Below are 22124 nucleotides of genomic sequence, written 5' to 3'. Positions count from 1 at the left end.
GTGTTGTAGGCCGGGTTATTGCTTACGCTTAGTGCACAAGGCCATTACTGCTTCGCTGGTTTATTTATGCACTGGATGCTTGCAGAGACACGCTCAGAGGCTCGCACACATCCCTCTTAAGATGTCATGAAGCTTGACTGCCTGTATGTGTTTATACCACCAATCTAACAGAAGCAGTAACAGAAAAGAGTTGTTTTGCCGGATTAAATTATAGCGAATCAAACGAGAGAGATGCTCGGACTTTAACGTTCAAAAGTCCGTCGCCGTGTAATTTCCATTTACATCAAGCCAGGGTCAAGAGGTTGATGGGTACATTTTTGCCGGCTGTCAGCTGAAGATATGAGGCTCAGTAATCATGAGTTTGACTGCTAAACTAAACACATGTGTTATCACAGAGGACATTTGTGCAATATGTGGGCTAACTTCATTATGCACCAAAAGGGCATGGGTAATACATTAGTGGTTTATTATATTAGGCCTAATGGTGGAAGAGATCAGTATGTGGGCTTGATAACACAGCATGCGCTTTGTGTTGGGGGCGAGGGCGGCGAGCGTCTGAACTCCTCATTTACAGAATCTCAAGCAGCCGCATTCCAGGATGAACAGAGCTTTTTGTTCTAAATTAGTTTTGCTTGCACAGAGCGGAGAATTAGCAAAGGCAAAGACTGCAAGGCCACTGTCAAAAGTCCCCACCGATATGTTCTGACATATTCCAGAGCTGAGGAGAAACCAAACACGGCTTCCGGAAAAAGAACATTTCCTGTCAGCTGCAATCAAGAGGACATATTGTATAGGCTGTCAGCCTTCATTTACTGTACACTGTCATGTGACCTACTACTCAATGTTGCATCCAATTCTAATTCCATCATTTTTTTAATCAATTTCTTTTCTTAGTTTGTGTAACATTAAATCTGCGACAATTGAAGATCGATTAAAAGTCAGATTTCTTGGTCCGAAATCACCACCAGTCAGGTTGCCATGACGCAATGAGACCACCACTGCCTCATACATTAGTATCCTTGCTCATCCTTTTCCCCTAATAAACTTGCACGATAACAGATGGAGTTTTGTTTGTTTCGCCTGACATTGCAAAACCAAATAACACAAAACACATTATTATTATTATTATAGTCATTATTTTTTGTGTCATCAAATAATTAAGCTGTGGTCCAAAAAAGCACCCGGATGGCAAGTCATGCTTATATTGTTGCAATCTTTTTTTCCAACTCAAGAACACTATGACACTCAAGGGAAATTTGCTGTTGTGCTTTCTCTTTCAGTGTTTGTTCCAACCACGCTCCGGTGCTGTGAATTGTATTACATGTTTCAAAACTTGGTTGACATTTTAGTTAAAGTGTATTTCAATTTGGTGAATGTATACCATTTTACCTACAAATATTGCAAAAAGTGACAAAACACTGTATGACTCAGTGTTGAATGAAATTAATAATATATTACTGTTTAAATACAGGCATATTTTTTACTGTTTAAGTACAGGCACAAACAGCATTCTATATGTATATATTTTATACCAGTGGTGTACTAGGCCGGGAAACAGGTTTAATCCAGCCCGCAATATGAGTTTGCTAAGTATAAAAACGAGTTGGAATTTTTTTTATGAAAAAAACTGCTGTTCTTGTGTGTCCATTGGATTTTACAATAGTAATTAAAGTGTAACTCATTTCACACATCACACTGTTTAGGATGACGTGTCAGCTGACTTTAAGCGCCTTCTGGATTGGCTGCCGCTACTCCATCAGTGCAGCAATCAGTTGCTCTGGTGGTGGCTGGCGGCAGACTAATGATGTAGCGACACACAATACCTTCTTTAATTGTAAATTATCCACTTAACTGATAAACATTAACAAAACTGGAATATGCAAAGACTCAGGTCACCTTTGTTGTTAGAGTTCCGTGCAGCACTCACAATTGGTTAACGGCGCAATGTGCACACTGAACACCATTGTAAAAATGTATATTTTTGTACATTTGTTATTTGTTCTATTTTATTTTGTGCTTAAATGTATTATGTTCACATGGGTTAGGTGTGTAATTATGTTACCTTTAATTCGGCTGTTAGGGTGTAATTTTTTTGACAATTGTTTTGATTAGGTGTGTAGTTATGTTACCTTTAATTTGGCTGTTAAAGTGTCATTTTTTTTTTAACAATTGTTTTGATCATATTATGATTGAAATATGTTTATGATGATAAATGAATGTGTTGTGGCAGTTGTGGATTTGACCAATGTTTTAGGAAACTCGATTGCTTTTCCAAACATGTGTTTAATGATGAACTGCCAACATGACAATGGTAAACAGGAAGTGCTTAAAGTTTAATTGCTTTGAAAATACACTGAGACAAAGTCTAAGTTCCATTGTGTTTTTAATGGTGTTTTTAAAACAGCATTATTTTTTTATTCACAATTTTTTTTATAAAAATGCCAAGAGGATTAGTTGTAATATGTACATTTTAAGATTTTGCTTGTTCTATTTTTAGCCCAAGTAAAAAAAAAGAAAAAGTTGTCTTTATTTTTAAAATTATTAAGCCATGATTTTTTCAGTCCGGCCTGCATGGGAATGGATTTTCCTCCATGCGGCCACTGAGCGAAAATGAGTTTCAAACCCCTGTCTTATATATTTTTACTGACAATTTCCATGCATTAAAAAGGTTGACATTTGACTGCTCACTTGCAGGAAAAAGTTATTTCTACTAGAAACAATACCCTGGTAATAGATTACAGTGCTGTATGTTAAATTAGCAGCAAATAAATAAGAAAACCCATTCAATATCCATTCATCTATTCATTTTCTACCGCTTGTCCCTTTTTGGGGTTGCTGGAGCCTATCTCAGCTGCATTCGGGCGGAAGGCGGGGTACACCCTGGACAAGTCGCCAGCTCATCACAGGGCCCCATATATTCAGTTAATTATTTTTTTCCGTTCAATATGTGAACAAATAATTAACTGAATATAAATTTGTAATAGAAACATCAAACTGTGTTGAAAACAAATCTGTGTGGCAAAATAGCAAAAAGTATTGGAATCTTAGGAAAAAGAAAATACGTCCTAAACCATAAAACTTTGGACAATCTTTTTTGCACACTATTATTGCCATATCTATTTACTGCGTGGAAGCCTGAAGAAACACAAGAGCTTCTTACAAAAGCTTTTGCACATTGCAAAACTAAAACTAAGAATAATACACAAAGTTGTCAAAGAACACACAAATGTACTTTTCATACAATCACAAACATTTTGATTTATTGTTTTGGTGAAATTCAAAACTGCACAAATAACTTTTAAACTCTAAATAATGTACCTCCAAATATCCAAAAACGGTTCAAAGGTGATGATGGAAAATACATTTTCAAGAGTAAAAATAAATTTAAAGCAGCCTGTGGTTAACACAACTTTTAAAAGGATACACATCAGTTTGGAATCAGTTGGATGAGGAGTTCAAAGCAAAGCAATAACATAATCTCATTTAAAAATAAATATTTTAAACAAGTGTATTTGACATGTATAACAAGAAGAACGAAACATGGAATATCTTAAAAGGTGTACTTTATTTGCACAAATTACATTTGATGAAATGATGAATGTGTTTAATATTGAGGGAATGCATGAGTTACATATGATATGCATCTTGAACTAATATACTGAATATAGTTATATATCAGGTGACAATGTATTGTATTGTTGACCTATAATCAGATTATTGTATCTGTGTGATACAAAAATCTTCCTGTTCCTTTTCCTTCTTTTTTTTCATATTTTGAATAATAGTATCGTTTTTTGTTTTTGTTTTTTTTGTGTGTGTTTTTCACAGCTGACATTATCGTATTTGGGATGCTATTTGTTCTCTTTGAATTGTGTAGACGAAGGGTATTTTGGTTTGTTGTGTCTGAAGCAAATTAATAAATAAAATAAAACCGATACTGAACGTGGCCCTAATTGACTGTTTTTTAGAAGAGAGCAGTTTAATACATTTATAGGCCCCAGATTTGTAAAGTAGAGTACAGCAATCTAATAGCCTGCAGTACAAGTATTGAATATTTAAAAATAATGGCCATCACAAAGCTAATATTGCTCATTCTTGATTAACACCATCAAATATTGATGGAGTAATTTGTTTATTACTGTGTTGGTAGTTTCCAGTGGTGAAAATTGATGACCTTATTAGCTACATGAAGGGACAAAACGGTAATATTGATAGAGGGGGAAAAAAAGGCTAATGCTGTGCAGTTCTGTTCAAATTTAAACATTGTTAAATGAATAGCTCACTGATATTGTCACTGTAAATTAAACTGTCAAGCTAAACATTATTACTTAAGGCTACTTTTGAATGGATAGTGAAAACAAACCTGAATTCATCATACACTAACAGTGTTAAACTAGATCTATTTTTGATAGCAAACATGAAGAACCCAGCCTAAGTTCCAGGAAGACCACATCAAAGCAACTAACACACACTTCTCGATAGCCAGCGGGGATTATTTTCCGGAACATCCACACCACAAAGACTGGAGATGAAAAGGAACTTTTACAACCGGCTTGTCTGGAGGACTGTACACCTGTTCTGAGACAAACACGTCTCTTGCGCGACCAACAGACAGCTCTGGGCCAGTGTAGACTCCAAGAACACGCCCGATCTGCATGGTGAAAGACGCACCCAGGGTTCCCCTCTGCATATAGGACATAAAGGAGGTCGGCCATATTAGCTTAACACGCAGGGTGTCCCCGGGGTGTGGGCACATACAGAGCAGTACGTGAGAGGGTGTCAACTTGAGTACACGTGCAGGGGCGAGTGCATGGGATGGAAGACCATTTACGCAAATCTCCAAACTCCGACCTACCCACACACATAAACAAAGCACACGCGTTCAGCTGTTGGGATGAAAGACGCAAACAATTCACACACTGTGCCACTGAAATACAAGAGTGGCAACCTTTGATCCAGGGTAAAGTCCCACTGGTGCGCTTTTTTGCTTGGCTGTGTTAGGAGCTGACATCTATATTGTGCTGTGCTGTCAGCTCTTTGGTCGTTCGTTCTGATAACTATGTTGTTGATCCTGGAAACACCAACTTCGAGGTTTTGTCTTCAAAACTTGATCACATGACTGTGTAAAAATCAGGGTACACACTTAAAGACAATTCCCCCCTTACCTTATGTTTTATAAGATTGTATATAAAGTGGGTCAAGTGCAAATTTTCCTCGATAATTGGCTCCTAAATGTTTTAGGGCTATGAATCGTGAATTATAAAAGGTATACAAATTTCAAACTAAAATCTTAATGTCTGTTTGGAAAGCCGACTACATTCTGGTAATCGCTCCGTGACAGATTTAGTTAAGTAGGTTAATAACAGTTAGGTCTAAGTGGTACTGGCTAATAACACCAGCCGTTTTGACAGCTTAATTTGACAACTCAAACCTGACCTCCCTCTCGCTCACTCAGTAGATGATAAAGTCTGTGTTAACGCTGTCGCCATTATTTTTTCTTACAGTCTTTTCTTTCTTTTAGTTGGACAACAGTAGTTGGAGTGTCCGCCCTGAAATGGGTAGTTCATGAGTTCAAACTTTGGCCGAGTCATACAAAAGACCATACAAATGGGACCCATTACCTCCCTGCTTGGCACACATCAGGGGTTCGAAGTGGGGGTTGGATCACCAAAAAATAATTCCCGGGCGCGGCCACCGCTGCTGCTCACTGCTTCCCTCACCTCCCAGGAGGTGAGGGTGATGGGTGAAATGCAGAGAGTAATCTCACCACACCTAGTATGTGTGTGACGGACATTGTTACTTTTGCTAATTTTGTGTCAAACACAGTCCCATGACTATCATTCCCTCCTCTCGAATGTCCTTCTCCATACACTGCAAAAAGTCAGTGTTCAAAAACAAGAAGAAAAAAAAATACAAACTTTAGTGGTATTTTATTTGAACTCAGCAAAATTATCTGCCAATAGAACAACAAAATGTGGTTTGAGAAGACTTTCCAAAACAAGTAAAATTAGCTAATCTCAATGAACCCCAAAATTAGGCTGACCATACGTCCTCTTTTCCCCGGACATGTCCTCTTTTGCAGGGGTGTCCGGGCGTTTTTTTTTTTTAAATGACTCAATTGTCCGGCATTTTGAATTAGGGTTGCATGTATTTTCAATATACGTTCAGGTTTAAGTTACCGTAGATATATATTACCCGAGTTGGTGAATTTTATCTGTAAATTTTGTAGCGGCTGGCTACGGGTTGTTAGCCAATGGCTTTGGCTGTGGGGCTGGACTTCCGAGGAAGTTAGGGAAGTGACGCTGTTGACAGGAAGTGTTGGTTCGAGTTTTGCCGGGAAAAGGAAATAGACGCACATTGGAGCTGTTGGGTGACTTAAATACATCTTGTGTAATGAATACAAGACAAACTAAGAAGTCTATGGTGTATTCTCTGAGAACATCTGTTTTTGTTTCAAATGTTTTGAGGCATTATTTATATTTTTTTACATTAGAATGGTCCACTAAACTGAGAAGAGACATTTTAAAGAATGGGCTGTTACCTGTTTTTTGTTTAAATATCAAAATATAATAAACCTGTTTTGATGCATTATTTATGTGTATATTATATACAAGAGGTTATATTGAATATTGCTACCTCTGTACTGGGGCGGTATAGCTCGGTTGGTAGAGTGGCCATTCCAGCAACTTGAGGGTTGCATGTTCGATTCCCGCATCCGCCATCCTAGTCACTGCCGTTGTGTCCTTGGGCAAGACACTTTACCCACCTGCTCCCAGTGCCACCCACACTGGTTTAAATGTAACTTAGATATTGGGTTTCACTATGTAAAGCGCTTTGAGTCACTAGAGAAAAGCGCTATATAAATATAATTCACTTCACTTTTTCTAATACTGTGAATGTTACAAAATATAAGTGTGACTTATTTTGTTATACTGTCAACAGAGGAGAGAAAATGCTTTATTTAAGTAAATATATAATTTATAAAGCAAGTTCAAGCATCATTGGCAAATTTTCACCTAGTCTCGGCCTTGGCACGCATATATGTGTCCTCTTTTTGGGATTTCAGAGTATGGTCAGCCTACCCAAAATACCTTGAAATAAATATATTCTCACTAATAACAAGTGCTCTTTTCTTGGTAGAAAAAAAGAGACCTTTTTGCTCAATATGTTGACAAATATTCTTAAATTAAGTAAATGCTAATGCCATTATCTTGACATAATGATATGCGCTCTGCATCATGTTTTTTTTTTCATGCTTGAAGCAAGAAATTATTACTTTAAACAAGTAGTTTTATACTTGTAAGTGTTGATGACACAGCTTTGCATCAGTTGATAGTCTAGTTTCAAACATATTTCACTAAATATAGGTCATCAAATCTCAGCAACAAGCTTTAATATCTTACATCTTACTGAGATCATTTAGGACCAAAACCCTCAAAACAAGTAAAACACTCTATCATGAAATCTGCTTAGTGAGAAGAATTATCTTATAAGACCGAAAAAAGGCAAATATCACCCTTATTTGAGATATTTAATCTTGCTTAGATTTCAGTTTTTGCAGTGTATTGCCTGTTTTGGTGTTCCGGTTGAAGCTATGATGGGTACTGTGTTTCTTCTCCTCTGATTTTATTAAACCGTGATTGGTCACGCAAGATTTCAAACTTACATTACTGTGCTGTGTTGATATTACCGTAGCACGCCACACACATAACCATCAAAAGGCCTGGGCCAATATTCAATAAGTCAATTAACCTAGGCTGACCATACGGCCTCTTTTCCCCGGACATGCCTGTATCCGGGCGGGTTTTTTTAAATGCGTCAAATGTCCAGCATTTTGAATTAGGGTTGCGTGTATTTGTTGGCTGAGTTCTTAACGTTTACTTTCAGAGCGTGCATATCACAACATACAAGATGCCGTCATGGCGACACACCACACTCGTCACTTCTGTTGCATGCTGGGTAGTGTAGTCATTTTTTATTCCCTGGCTCATAACATCACATTAGCTATTAGGGCTGTGAATCTTTGGGTGTCCCACGATTCGATTCAATATCATTTCTTGGGGTCAAGATTTGATAATATATCGATTTTTTCGATTTGATTCGATTCTCGATTCAGAAACAATTTTTTTCCCGATTTAAAAGGATTCTGTATTCATTCAATACATAGGATTTCAGCAGGATCTACCCCAGTCTGCTGACATGCAAGCAGAGTAGTAGATTTTTGTAAAAAGCTTTTATAATTGTAAAGAACAATGTTCAATCAACTGATTGCAATGTAAATTTGTTTTAACTATTAAACGAACCAAGAATATGACTTATTTTATGTTTGTGAAAATATTGGACACAGTGTGTTGTCAAGCTTATGAGATGCGATGGACGTGTAAGCCACTGTGACACTATTCTTTTTTTTTTATTTATAAATGTCTAATGATAATGTCAATGAGGGATTTTCAATCACTGCTATGCTGAAATTATAACTAATATTGATACAGTCGTTGATAATATTCATTTTTGTTTCACTACTTTTGGTTTGTTCTGTGTTGTGTTTGTGTCTTCTCTCAATTGCTCTGTTTATTGCAGTTCTGAGTGTTGCTGGGTCAGGTTTGGTTTTGGAATTGGAATGCATTGTTATGGTATTGCTGTGCAGTGGTTTGTTGGATTGATTAAAAAAAATAATAATAATACATATATTTTTTTTAATTAAAAAAAAAATACATTTTTTTTAAATTAGAATCGATTCTGAATTGCACAACATGAACGATTTGATTCGTATTCGAATACATTTTTCCCCACACCCCTACTAGCTATAAATATTGTAGCGGCTGGCTACGGGGTGTTAGCCAATGGCTTTGGTTGGGGGGCGGGACTTCCAGGGAAGTTAGGGAAGTGACGCCATTGACAGGAAGTGTTGGTTCGAGTTTTGCCGGGAAAAGGAAATAGACTTCTTGATAAACACTAAGGTGAGTGTAAGACTCCAGAGATTTAAGCGTTAAATATAAAATGTATGTATGGCCTGGCACAGCATTATCATTTCATGACCCAAGCAAAACACTTTTTACACTTTTATCCTGAAATATATACACCTACAACTTATTAAATAAAAACATAGGAAAAACTACCTGCAGGTAAAGTTTAGATCCATGAAGGAAAGAAGAAAGTGAATTAATGTTTATAACTGAATACATTTACATATGTATACACATTTGTTTTCTTTTTTTAATTATTTTTTTAAATAAATGAAGTAACATTTATGACATCCTTTTTCCAAAACACGATATAGAATGTGAGATATAACAGGATAATGCATACGTTTATCATTTGTTTTCAAAACGCCTACAAAAAAGTGGGACCCCAAAAATGTATTGTAGGACCCCATTTTTATGACTTGATGGGTTCCCTGGGCCCACATTTTAGAAATCCCTAGCGCCAACACAGCCGTCAACAGAGTAGAAAAAATGCTATATTCAAATAAATATATTATTTATAAAGCAAGTTCGAGTAACTTTGCCAAAGTTTCACCTACTCCCAGCCTTGGCGTGGTGCCCGCCTTGGCACGCATATATGTGTCCTCTTTTTGGGATTTCAGAATACGGTCAGCCTAATTAACTAAGGATAAATTAAAATCAAGTTGCTAAGTTAAGAGCATTCATGCTTGTCATCGGTTTCAGCAGCTGCGCATGTTTGTACCATAACGGAATAAAAGGAAGGGGGCATATTCTCTTGTCCTTTTTTATTGTTAGTGTGGCCTGCTAGCATCACACAGTGCAAATAGCTAGCATGTATCAGCTAACATGGACAAAATTTATACAAAAACCAAATTCCATCGCACCAGTGTGGGAATATTAGGTTTAAAACTTTGGAACAAGATGGGACTATCAACACCAAGGAGCCAGTTCACTGAATGTGTGCGAATACAACAACCTTCAAAACACAACCACCCAACTGTCACTTTGCCTTTGGTGAACAAGGTGAGCGCAAACAAAACAGCGTATAATGGTGTCCACTCACAGAAAGTGTGGTTAAAAACATCGCCAAAGACATACTGCCATCTAATACTATTATAAAAATAACATCTCTACATGTTTTGCAAACGTTTGACATTTGTCATGTTGTCATGTCATGTCGGTGTTCCTCCAGTCGATAATCTGCCAGACTTAATTGTGTTTTGCATGACCTTTAATTATCTGCTTATATTGTAGTGTTTATATTGCTACTCTGCACTTTTGTTTAAAAAGGTACCAACTTGATTGTCACTTAATTAATGTACAACCCTGCAGGTTTAATATTGAAGCGCAACTTTGTCAATATTTTATTTAGCCATTTTATTTGTTTTGGTTGCGTATATTTGAGGAGCCCTCCAGACCTTCCTTAAAGCCCCACTTAAGAACTTTCAGTTTTGGTTGAGTTTAGTGGTGCCAGTGGACCAAAGGGGTAGTGTTTTGCCTGAAGGAAGACACGTTTCCTATGAGGTACCAAAATAATTCGGTATGACTTTATCTTTCCACAGTCGGAACCTACATATTTTACTGAAACTTCATATTTCCGATTTTGCAGTCATTGCATTGTTTTTTTCTTTATATAGTACTTTAGAGACTGTTGCGTGGCTGGTCATGTCAGTTTGGAACTATCAAGCCGGTGGCTATTTATTGCCACGTGACATCGAAAATCAGTTAATAGCTGAGCAGTACCAGAGACAAGGCAGCAACGGGTCGAAATTGCCTCCTAGTCTGTGACCTCACGCCACTATCTATGACCTATGTCCTATCATCCGTGGAGGGTCCCTTTTTCTTATTTTTGTCTCCTTGGGAAAAATGTTTAATTTTTTTGGTTGTTGTTGTTTTGCAGCTTCTACAATGATAGCAGTATAACCCTGCATTCAATTTATATGGGAAGTGGAAAGTCGGAGCAGGGAAAGGTGTCACAGCTCAGTCCAGCTAGGATGTCAGAAACACAGATTGCCAGATCTACGAAAGGTATTTTTGTGCTTGCCTTGTCTGAATATAAAAAAACGTATGAGAAATATGCACGCTCTCTGCAACCTTCACACACAATGGATGACGAGAAAACAGCGCTATTGCTTGCGACCTATAGCGTATATACCACATGAAATAAATATTGTTTACACAACAGTTACGTCACCATATATAAACATACAACAATATTCAGAAGTGCTAATAACGAATATTATAAAAGCGTACATAATTGTTTACATCCAGGAAAGCCATCTTTGAAACAAACTCGGGATGGTGACAATGCTCCGACTTTACAAGGGGCATTCCAGTTTAAATTCCGACAAGGTACTTGGAAATTCCAACTTCCCAGTACATATGGAACTCTTGCACTTGGAAGTTGATGGCAACGTCCATCTTTTTAATAAATAGGGAAAGGGGAGTGACATATGCCGTAAAGCAAGTCAGCACATTTGTATTTCTCAGAGTAGCTGTCAAAGTGCCAGTGGAGCAATACGGACCCTCGGGTCATGGCAGAGGTGTCATTCAACTGGTTGTAAGTCGATGAAGTTCTGAAAATATTCTATGAAGGTTGAAAAGTTACTTATTCAAGTGCAAAAGTATATTTTTGTCAGGCTTTCCCCTGACAGTTTGTTTGTGTTTTAGTTTTTTCCTCTGCATTTGTCTTTGTTTCCTCTGTCTTTAGTATTTCCAGTTTTTAGTTCCTGTCAGTGCTCTTATTTTGTCGGTTTCCTGTGTTTCTCCCTGAGCGCTTTTTTCCCTCAGCTGTGGCTGATTGGCACCTGGCCACACCTGTTGTCAATCAGCCCACTTCTATTTGAGTCTGTTTATGTCCTCCAGTCAGTGCTGGATTATTGGCTTATCGATGTCGCGTCTTGTCGCTCTTGTGTCGTTGCTCCCTGTCATGTCGTGGATTGTCGATGTCACTTCTTGTCGCTCTTGTCGTACCTTTTCAGCGTAGCGGTAAGCTATATTTTGTTAGCTATTTGTAGCTTACTGGCTTTTGTTCCCAGCTTCCAGTTTTGTTTGTTCTTAGCCTAGTTTGTTATCTGCCCACATGCGCGCTTTTTCTTTGTACTCTTTGTTTAGTTTTGTTCTTGTATTTTATATTAAATCATGTTTTCCTATACTATGCCTGCCTCCATCTGTGCATCTTGGGGTTCGTCAACAACAAACTCTTTCAGAGTTTGTTGTTGACGAACCCCAAACTCTTACAGAGTTTGTTGTTGACGAACCCCAAGATGCATAGATGGAGGCAGGCATTGGATGGGAAAACATGATTTAATATAAAATACTAGAACAAAAACTAAGGGTACAAACAAAAAGCGCGCACGTGGGCGGATACCAAACTAGGCTAAGAACAAACAAAACTGGAAGCAGGGAACAAAAGCCAGTAAGCTACAAATAACTAACGAAATATAGCTTACCGCTACGCTGCAAAGATACGACAAGAGCGACAAGAAGTAACATCGACAATCCACGACACGACATTTAGCAACGACACAAGAGCGACAAGACGTGACATCAACAAGCCAATAATCCAGCACTGACTGGAGGACAAAAACAGACCCAAATATAAGCGGGCTGATTGACAACAGGTGTGGCCAGGTGCCAATCAGCCACAGTTGAGGGAAAAAAGCGCTCAGGGAGAAACACAGTAAACCGTCAAAATAAGAGCGCTGACAGGAACTAAAAACAGGAAATACTAAACACAGAGGAAACAAAGACAAATGCTGAGGTAAAAAAACAAAACACAAAGCCTGACAATTTTGTTTTAATTTTTTTTTTATTGTATTTAGATTGCCGATTTATACAAGAAATACAAGTTTACCGCATTACAAAGGATATACATGGATTATTTTTATCCATCCATCCATTTCCTACCGCTTGTCCCTTTTTGGGGTCGTGTGGGGTGCTGGAGGCTATTTCAGCTGCAATCGGGCGGAAGGCGGGGTACACCCTGGATGTATTATCATTACATCAGTGGTTAATTTGGTCTCCTAAAAAATATGGCAATAATATCCTTTACCGGCAATAATTTGTAGGTAAATAAATTGTCGAGCAAAATCATGTTATCGTACCAGTCCTAGGTACATTGTGTGTTTATTTTTATATTTATGCTGCACGATTTTGAGGAAGAAAAAAAATGCGATTTTTATCTCCAAAATTGTGGTTGCGACTTTTATTTATATTTTATACATAAAATGCATAAAACTGTGAAAGTGACAAGTGAAGGCAGACATGTTATTTTTAGACTGCCAGTTGGATAAACAAAGTCGGACGTTGTCATTTTGTCTGTTGCCATCACGCGATCACGGCATTCCTCGCTCGCTCGCTCGTCGATGTTGATGTACATGCTTCCTGTGTGTGTAAAGCTGTTGTCCCGCTTTCCTCCCACTATTGAGGCAAAGATTGTGAATGACTGAAAAGATGGCTCACTGTGTTCAATTAATTCTACTGGTAAATAAACACGCTCAGGTGCTGAGAGCGATGCAAAGAGGGTGACGTCTTTTTCCCTGTTTGTAGCGAGAGACCAACAAACGCCAGGCTCAACAATTCTGATTAGTGAACATGTCTGTCACTCAAATGCCGTTGACAGTGGGGAAAAACAAAAACAAAATAACCCTCTTATGGTTACCTAATCGCGCTGATTAAAATCTCAATGTTGATTTGATAAATGGGTTATAACTTTATAGCACTTTACTACTTTCAAGGTACTTGGACACTATTTCCACATTCACCCATTCACAAACACATACACACACTGATGGCGGGAGATGCCATCTAAGGCCCTAACCACGACCCATCAGGAGCAAGGGTACAGTGTCTTGCTCAAGGACACAAAGAACGTGACTAGGTTGGTAGAAGGTGGGGATCGAACCAGGAACCGTCAGGTTGCTGGCACGGCCACTCTTCCAACTGTGCCACGATGTCTGTCGATTAATCGTGCAGCCCTACTGTAGGGTCTTTAAGAGGTACCAGATCCCTTCAGCTTTACAAAATCTTTATGCATGCACCCCGTTTAAGATAACTCTTCTTCAAAAGGTTGAACTATGGGGGAATTATTCATCCCATTTTAATACAGCTTGTCCTCATGAGGGTCTTGCATGAGCTGGCGCCTGTTCCAGCTGACTTCTTGCAAGAGGCGGGGGCACACCCTGGATCGATCGCAGCCTTTGCCATTATCTTTCGGACAAATACACCTCACTGTGCTACTGTTATACTCCAACATTTTTCATTCATAAACCAGACTGACCTGATATTTCTCACAGAGCCTAATTCACTCTACGAAGGACCCACTGTTGTCTCAAGGTGTTTAGATTAATTACCACAGAATTTGGCACACATCTTCAGGAAACAGATATCAGCTTATACCTGTTAAATTTCCAAACCTCAATTGAAAAATATGGCTGCCATCAAGCAAAATGTCTATGCAGGTGCATATAAGTTAGCAACTAATTGCCCCTAAGACATTACTTATTTGTCGTGTCTAAATATTACAAAATATCTTGTCACAGCTGGTTATACCAGGCCATGCCTTATTTCTAGTGTGTTAGTGTTTTTCAAAGAGTAATTTTGAGTTCCTGTCCTGTGCACTTATTTTGTAGTTCCACTTCCTTTTTGAGTGTGGCAGCTTTATTTCGTCTCCCAGCGCCCTCGTTTTGAGTTTAGTCCTTGCTGTTAAATGCTCTTCTCTACTTTAAGGCTTCCGAATAAGTTTGTTCCCATGTAGTCTTGGGTTTTGGTGCATTTCCAAATGCATTAGTGTTTGTTTGGCGTGCCCTTTGCTGCACAAATGCTTTAGTCTTTGGTTGTGTTGAAAGACCTTGTACCCGCACACTGTCTCCGTTTATCTTCAGCAACATGGACCACAATCATCGCTATAGTGCAACCGAAGTGTGACACATCAAGTGTATCTTTATTACATAAATGCTAACATGTATCCCCAAAGGATTTTGAGAACAACGCATAGGAGACATCACAAATGGTAAGTATAACAGGAAAATAATATAAACGCAAAATGTTTTTTTGTTCCCATCTTTCATTAGCCTGGTGTGGGCTTTCCTATTTCTAGGGCCGAGGTTGCCGAGGTAGTTATAAAGCTCCTCGGTCCCAGGGCTCCTGGGGTGGATGAGATATGCCCGGATTTCATTAAGGCTCAAGATCAGAGGTGCCCACACTTTTTCAGCAGGCAAGCCACTTTTCAAATGACCAAGTCGAGGTGATCTACCTCATCTTCACTCACTCACACACGCACACACACACACACACACACACACACACACACACACACACACACACACACACACATATATATACAAGTTTGTATATATAAGCCCTGCAATGAGATGGCGACTTGTCCAGGGTGTACACCGGCTTCCGCCCGATTGTAGCTGAGATAGGCACCATCGCCCTCTGCGACCCCAAAAGGAATAAGCGGTAGGAAATGGATGGATGGATGGATATATATATATATATATATATATATATGTATATATATATATATTAATTTATGTTTTCAACATATTCAATATGTTTAATAAAAATACAGGCATATTTAACACATATAGATTTATGACAAGAATATAAGTTGATGTATTACCTGAATCTGATGATTTACAATGACTGGAATCAGACATGATTATCAGTAGTAATGGTAACTTCCAAATTTTGGAATGAAGGAGAAAAAAAAAGTACTCCTTTCTGTCCAATACCACATGAAAGTGGTTGGTTTTTGGTGTCTTTTTTGCCCAACTTTCATATTCGTTTTTATACACATTGCAAGAACATCTACACATTAGAACACACTCTTATTTTGTTAGCGCAAGCCAAATGGAGCAGCACTTTTTTTGTGAAGACAGGAACTGTGTGGTCAGTCTGTAGGCTTTTGACAGCAGGTACGGTGCGAAAGTCTGTCAAAATTAAAAGTGTTTCTCGCCTTCCTGACGGTCATTTTCTAATTAATATTAAGTTTGCAGCAGACATTGTCATCTCACAAAATCCTTGGGTGGCCCCCAATGTTACTCAAGTGACACAAGAGAAGATGGATGATCGCTAATTTTTAGATCTATGTTTTTAATGCCTGGCAGGCGATTGACTGACACACCCTTTGCGATCGACCTAATGGGCACCCCTGCTCTAAATGCTGTGGCGTTGTTGAGGTTGACAAGACTGCAGTATTGCGTGGTGCCTCTGGATTGGCAGACTGGGGTGGTGGTGCCTCTATTTAAAAAGGGGAACCGGAGGGGCTGTTCTGAATATCGTGGGATCACACTCCTCAGTCTTTTCAGTAAGGTATGTTCAGGTGTATTCAAGAGAAGGCTACAATGGATAGTCAACCCTCCAATTCAGGAGGAGCAGTGTGGTTTTAGTTCTGGTCTTTGAACTATGGACTAACGCCTTACTTTCGGCAGGATCCTTGAGGGTGCATTGGAGTTTGCCCAACCAGTCTACATGTGCTTTGTGGACTTGAATAAGTCATTTGACTGTGTCCCTCGGGCAGTCCAGTGGCGAGTGGTCAGAGTATGGGGTATCAGACCGCCTGATTGTGGCGGTGCACTTCCTGTATAATCAGTGTTAGAGCATGGTCCGCATTGCTGGCAATAAATCGGACCCGTTTCCAGTGAGGGTTGGATTGTACCAGGGCTGCCCTTTGTCACCGATTCTGATTACAACTTTTATGGACAGAATTTCTATGCGCAGCCAGGGCGTTGAGGGCATCCTGTTTGGTGGCTGCAGGAATAGGTCTCTGCTTATTGCGGATGATTTGGTCCTTCTGGCTTCATCTGGACAAGATCTTCAGCGCTCACTGGATTGCTTTGAAGCTAAGTGAGAAGCGACTGGTAATAAAATCAGCACCTCCATGTCAGAGTCCATGGTTCTTGCCCAAAAACGGGTAGAGTGCCATCTTCGGGTTGCAAAGGAGATCCTGCACCAAGTGGAGGCATTCAAATACTTTGGGGTCTTGTTGGCAAGTGAGGGAAGAGTGGATTCATAGATTGACAAGCGGATCGGTTCGACCTCCGCAGTGATGTAGACCCTGCATCAATCTGTCGTGGTGAAAAAAAAGCTGACCCGGAAAGCCCATCCATCCATTTCCTACCGCTTATTCCCCTTGGGCTCGCGGGGGGCGCTTGTGCCCATCTCAGCCACAATCGGACGGAAGGCGGGGTACACCCTGGACAAGTCACCACCTCATTGCAGGGCCAACACAGATAGACAGATAACACTCACATTCACACACTAGGGACCATTTAGTGTTGCCAATCAACCTATCCCCAGGTGCATGTCTTTGGAGGTGGTAGGAAGTCGGAGTACCCGGAGGGAACCCAAGCATTCACGGGAGAACATGAAAACTCCACACAGAAAGAGCCCGAGCCCAGGATTGAACCCCAGACTACTCAGGACATTCGTATTGTGATGCAGACGCACTAACCCCTCTACCACCGTGATGCGAGCCGTAAAGCAAATCTCTCAATCTACATCCCTATCCCCACCAATGGTCACGAGCCTTGAATAACGAATGCAATTCAAGACAAAATTTCACAGCCATACTGGTAAAAAAAGGACAAAGGAATGTCAATAACTCTATGCCCAACGTTCCAAGTTTTCTTGCAGGAGGTGCAGTGTGATTCATATCCATCCACTGGCGTCAATCATTCTTTAACCTGATTACACATGCAAGAGAGAAGATGATAGTGAGGAGAATGAAGATGAGATGCCATTCAGAAGAAGAATTCCACAACCAGATGCATTGTTGAGAAACTTTGAGGCTAACATATACCACAGATGGTATTGTAGCCTGCAGCCATGCACACAGGTATTGAAACAAAGGTTGAAAGTGCACAATATACACATGGTGCATCAGATGCTCCCCTGTATTACAGAAAAAAACAAGTTCACTAAAATATCATAGCTAATATCAACTTGCTGCACCATCTAAGATAAAAATAAACAGAAAAAGAGGCTGGAACTTACAAAAATATCTAAGAATTGTTACGACACTAGTAAAGACAGAAGCATTTACTCTCAACTATGGTACTAGTGGTAGGTGGGCTTCATCTGGTGGTACTTTAACTTTTACGTGCAATTAATTTTAATTTAATTAATTTTTGAACTACAGTGTTTTATTTTCCTATAGTTATCCCTGGTGCTACTGTTCAAACTGTGTAATGTTACAGTGGCCAAAAATATTAAGTATACTTGTTAAATATAACTTCTGCCTTTTTTCAATGAATACGCCTACTACGCTACTGTGTTTTAATGTTGGTCGTTATGGTGGTACTTTGTGAAAAAAGTTTGAGAATCAGTATTCTAAAGTAAAGTCATTTGTATAAGATTCTACGTTTGTACATTGTCAGTTTTTGTTTTAGCCCCAAAAAGGCAGGCAATCACAAAAACTGGAGAAGTTATTCATGTGCCATTTTGATTAGCTTGCAAGCAAACAAAACCCTCTGCTGAACAAATTTAGCACAAGCGCATGACGCAAATAGTCATCCAGAAATAGGATGCGTGATAACAATAGTCGAGGGCTATGCGATTTTCAATGTGCTATTTGCTCAAAATCAATATTGTTTATTTTTTTTTATATATATATTTCATCACTCAGGATAATGATTGAATCTACTAAGACCATCTCCAATTTGGTGCCTACATTATTTTTTTGGGTCTATTTACCTATATATTTCACAAGTTGACTATAGTTGGATGCTGTAAGTTCAAAAACAATGGTTTGAAATCTTGATAACATGAATGTGGAGGGAAATGTGTGTCTCCATGGTGACAACTAGTATATACTCAAAAATCTCTGCACCTCTTTTGAAGTTATCAATCGTACACGCCCGGAAATAGCGCACTAGATGTTACAGTTCGCACATGCTATTTAGAACTTATTTGGATCGTAGTCAATCAGGCCAATGACACTCTGTGCACCGCAGAATATGAACAGATATGGATTTGGCTAACTATCCTTATATTTAACCTTACAAAACACTTATCAATGCACTCTTGCAGTATATCTTTTTTAAAGTTATAATCCTCCATCGATTTTCTCCTTTCACAAGTGGCTAAAAACTGTTCTGGGTCAAAGTTACAGAAGAAGAAATGACAGAACAATTGCATTTATACGGTGGACTCAAGCTGTGAAGTTAAACAAAGAGGCACCGACATTGGTGAAATGAAAAGTGTGGACTCACTTTGGCTGGATAACGACTTTGTAGTACTGTGTGTAAGATGTGTCTCATGAAAATACAAAACATTGGTTGCATCACAAACAGCCACCCTTTTTAGTAGTATCATTCATGTTGAGTTGTAGGCGAACATTATTACCAAAAATATATCTCAATTTTCATACACTGTTAACCCACCATAGAGCCAAATAAAGTTGTACAGTAGCATTGAGCAATAGTCAAATCAAAGTCAATAAGAGAACCGGTACCAAAATGTATATCGGAATGTATTTTGATACTTTTCAATATAAAGAGGACCACAAACATTGTGATTTTGGCTTAATTTATAAAATAAAAATATTATGATGCATTAAAAATACTTTTCTTATTGCACCGATGCACTCAAATAATCAATCAATCAATCAATGTTTATTTATATAGCCCCAAATCACAAATGTCTCAAAGGACTGCACAAATCATTACGACTACAACATCCAAATAACAATTTACAATTTTACATATTACATATAGCTTGCCATAATCTAGAATTAGGTTGGAAAAGAATAAAGCTTTAATGACATTGTACTAAATGCTTCATGATTTATGGTTGCCAATTTTGATCCGTGCTTTAAAACAAATACAATTATTAGTACATACTGAAAACAATATTATGGCTAAAAGTACACAAATAAGACATGTAACAGGTAAAACACACATTTTTAAAGATAGAACATAAATGGAACAGTGGGAATTTGTTACAACATGTAGTCAATTCACTTGCATTAGTTTACACCACGTAGGCGGGATAGTTTGGCAACAAGCCAACCAGCTGTGCGCACATCTACATATCTATATGTGAACAGGGCGAGTTGTTAACTAAATTACTTGTCACTCTTTAAACTCCTTATGCAGATCTCAATGTGTGTTATTTAAATATTACCTACGTTTGAAGCAAAGGTGGTAATACTGTATTGCCACCTTTGGCGAGGCATGTTTTAAATCACCGCCTTGCAGTGTGGCACTTCCATTTTTAAAGTATCACCTTAATCATGAGTTTTGAAGTTTGAACACCTCCATATTGCGCTTCACATACCCTCTTTATCAACCAGTAGAATTGTCTTTTTTTGGCTATTCTTCCTCTCCACACTATTTCTGCTTGTATGCGACACACGCAGCAGCATATGTGGATAAAAAATAAGTACCGGTATTTTTCAAAGGTAGTAGTACCTTTTTTTAATTCATATACCGTACTACTTTATTAGTAATAGTGTGACGTACAACCCAAGTCTCACCATTACACAACAAACCCGGCACACACAGAAAAGAAGCCGCCATCAACGACTGTTGTCTCTTGTGAATTTTTTTGAGGGTTTGCAAAGTTAATGTTTTTTACATTTGTATGCGAGTCAGCATCTGCAATTCTCTCAGGGGCTAGATTCATACCCCTTACCCTTTTGTTATGCCCGCTACATGCAAAGAGTAATTGGGACAACACTACCTTCACGGGAACATGCACAATTTAAGGATAGAGCTAAAAAAGTAGGGCGAGGGGCTGTATTACGACTGGCCCTCAGTCTATCCAAAAAGGATGTTTATTTAGGGCAATGCTGACTCGTGCAAGCATGTGATGGCTTAAATTGAACAAACTTGTGTGAGCACACAGACAAGTTGATTTTCACCAGAGGTCTTTGGAACAAATTATTTACGAAAACCGAGTTACCACTGTAATAATCACAGATGTTGAAATATGTATATGTGCTCTGCTACGGAGGTTTTTTACCACTCCAGACTGGGACCCCTTAGGAGCCAAGTATAGATTGTATTTTTTTACTCATCCTCCCCCAGCGTTGACCTTTTTCCCATCTTTTACGGGGCGCCTTGTGGCAATCAATCATCTGTTTGTCTAATCTTCAAAGGGTTTGTGCTAAAAAGTTTTGTTGTACTTGTGCAATGACAAGACCTACCAACCATTTCTAATCAAAAGAATATTAGATATTAATACACATATAAATACACAAGTGGCTAATTAGTATTCAAACTTCACAGATGCTTTGCAGATCTTCTAGAGAAAGTTTCCCTGCAAACATGCAACTGTGTAGGAAAAAAAACTTTTCTGTTATTGCAGCCTGAAACTCTGTTTGCATACGTAAAATGACACAATGAGAGCATCTTCCCCCGAGACCTCGACAGTAATGATGACAAAAAAAAAGCATAAACAACCTAAAAAAGAAGGAAAGGAAATGAAAAGTCCATTAGTACTTTAAACTACCGTTCAGTGGTGGGCAGTCAGTCGCTGTTGTCTTGAACAAATTTAAATGAGATCCTCCGGGTGCAAACATGCACACACACATGCACGCACACACACACACACACACACACACAACTACACACACGTAAACAAACTTGACTGACATTTAGTAGTCCTGCCTATACCATGGAGAACGTACAGAGGAGCTCCGTACAACGCTAAGGCCAAGTTATCTCAGATACCGGCAGCACCGACTTCACGCAGATGCTTCTTGATTAATTGAGCGCCATTCCATTTTGATTAAAACTTCAAACAAGGATTCAAAGAGAGGCTGCATATTTGTATAAACTTTACCTATACGGGTTGGCCAAGCCATGGCAGAAAAGCTTGGCCAACACGTATGCACACATAGGTGCCAAGCTACATTTCTGCCAGTGGGTGCTTGGTGTGTGTGTATCATTGTTGTCCCGATATCAATATTTACAAAAGTATTTTGATACTTTTCTAAATAAAAGGGACCTCAAAAAATGTAATTATTGGCTTTATTTTAACAAAAAAATATTATGGTATATTTTAATAATAATAATAAACATATTTATTATTGCCTGTGATGAGGTGGCGACTTGTCCAGGGTGTACAAGGCCTTCCGCCCGAATGCAGCTGAGATAGGTTCCAGCACCCCTCGCGACCCCGAACGGGACAAGCGGGAGAAAATGGATGGATGTGTCATGTCTTGTG

The 22124-nt window shown here is 38.8% G+C and overlaps 1 protein-coding gene across 2 annotated transcripts in view; it reads right to left on the bottom strand.

The window, feature by feature from the left end:
- pcbp4 (poly(rC) binding protein 4) overlaps positions 1-22124 on the bottom strand; it is a 108397-nt gene that overhangs the window by 65464 nt on the left and 20809 nt on the right. The gene's annotated exons all lie outside the window — the stretch shown is intronic.

This window comes from Nerophis ophidion, linkage group LG06, assembly GCF_033978795.1.
Source record: "Nerophis ophidion isolate RoL-2023_Sa linkage group LG06, RoL_Noph_v1.0, whole genome shotgun sequence".
Classification (NCBI taxonomy): Eukaryota; Metazoa; Chordata; class Actinopteri; order Syngnathiformes; family Syngnathidae; genus Nerophis; species Nerophis ophidion.
This window is presented reverse-complemented; position numbering and strand designations above follow the sequence as displayed.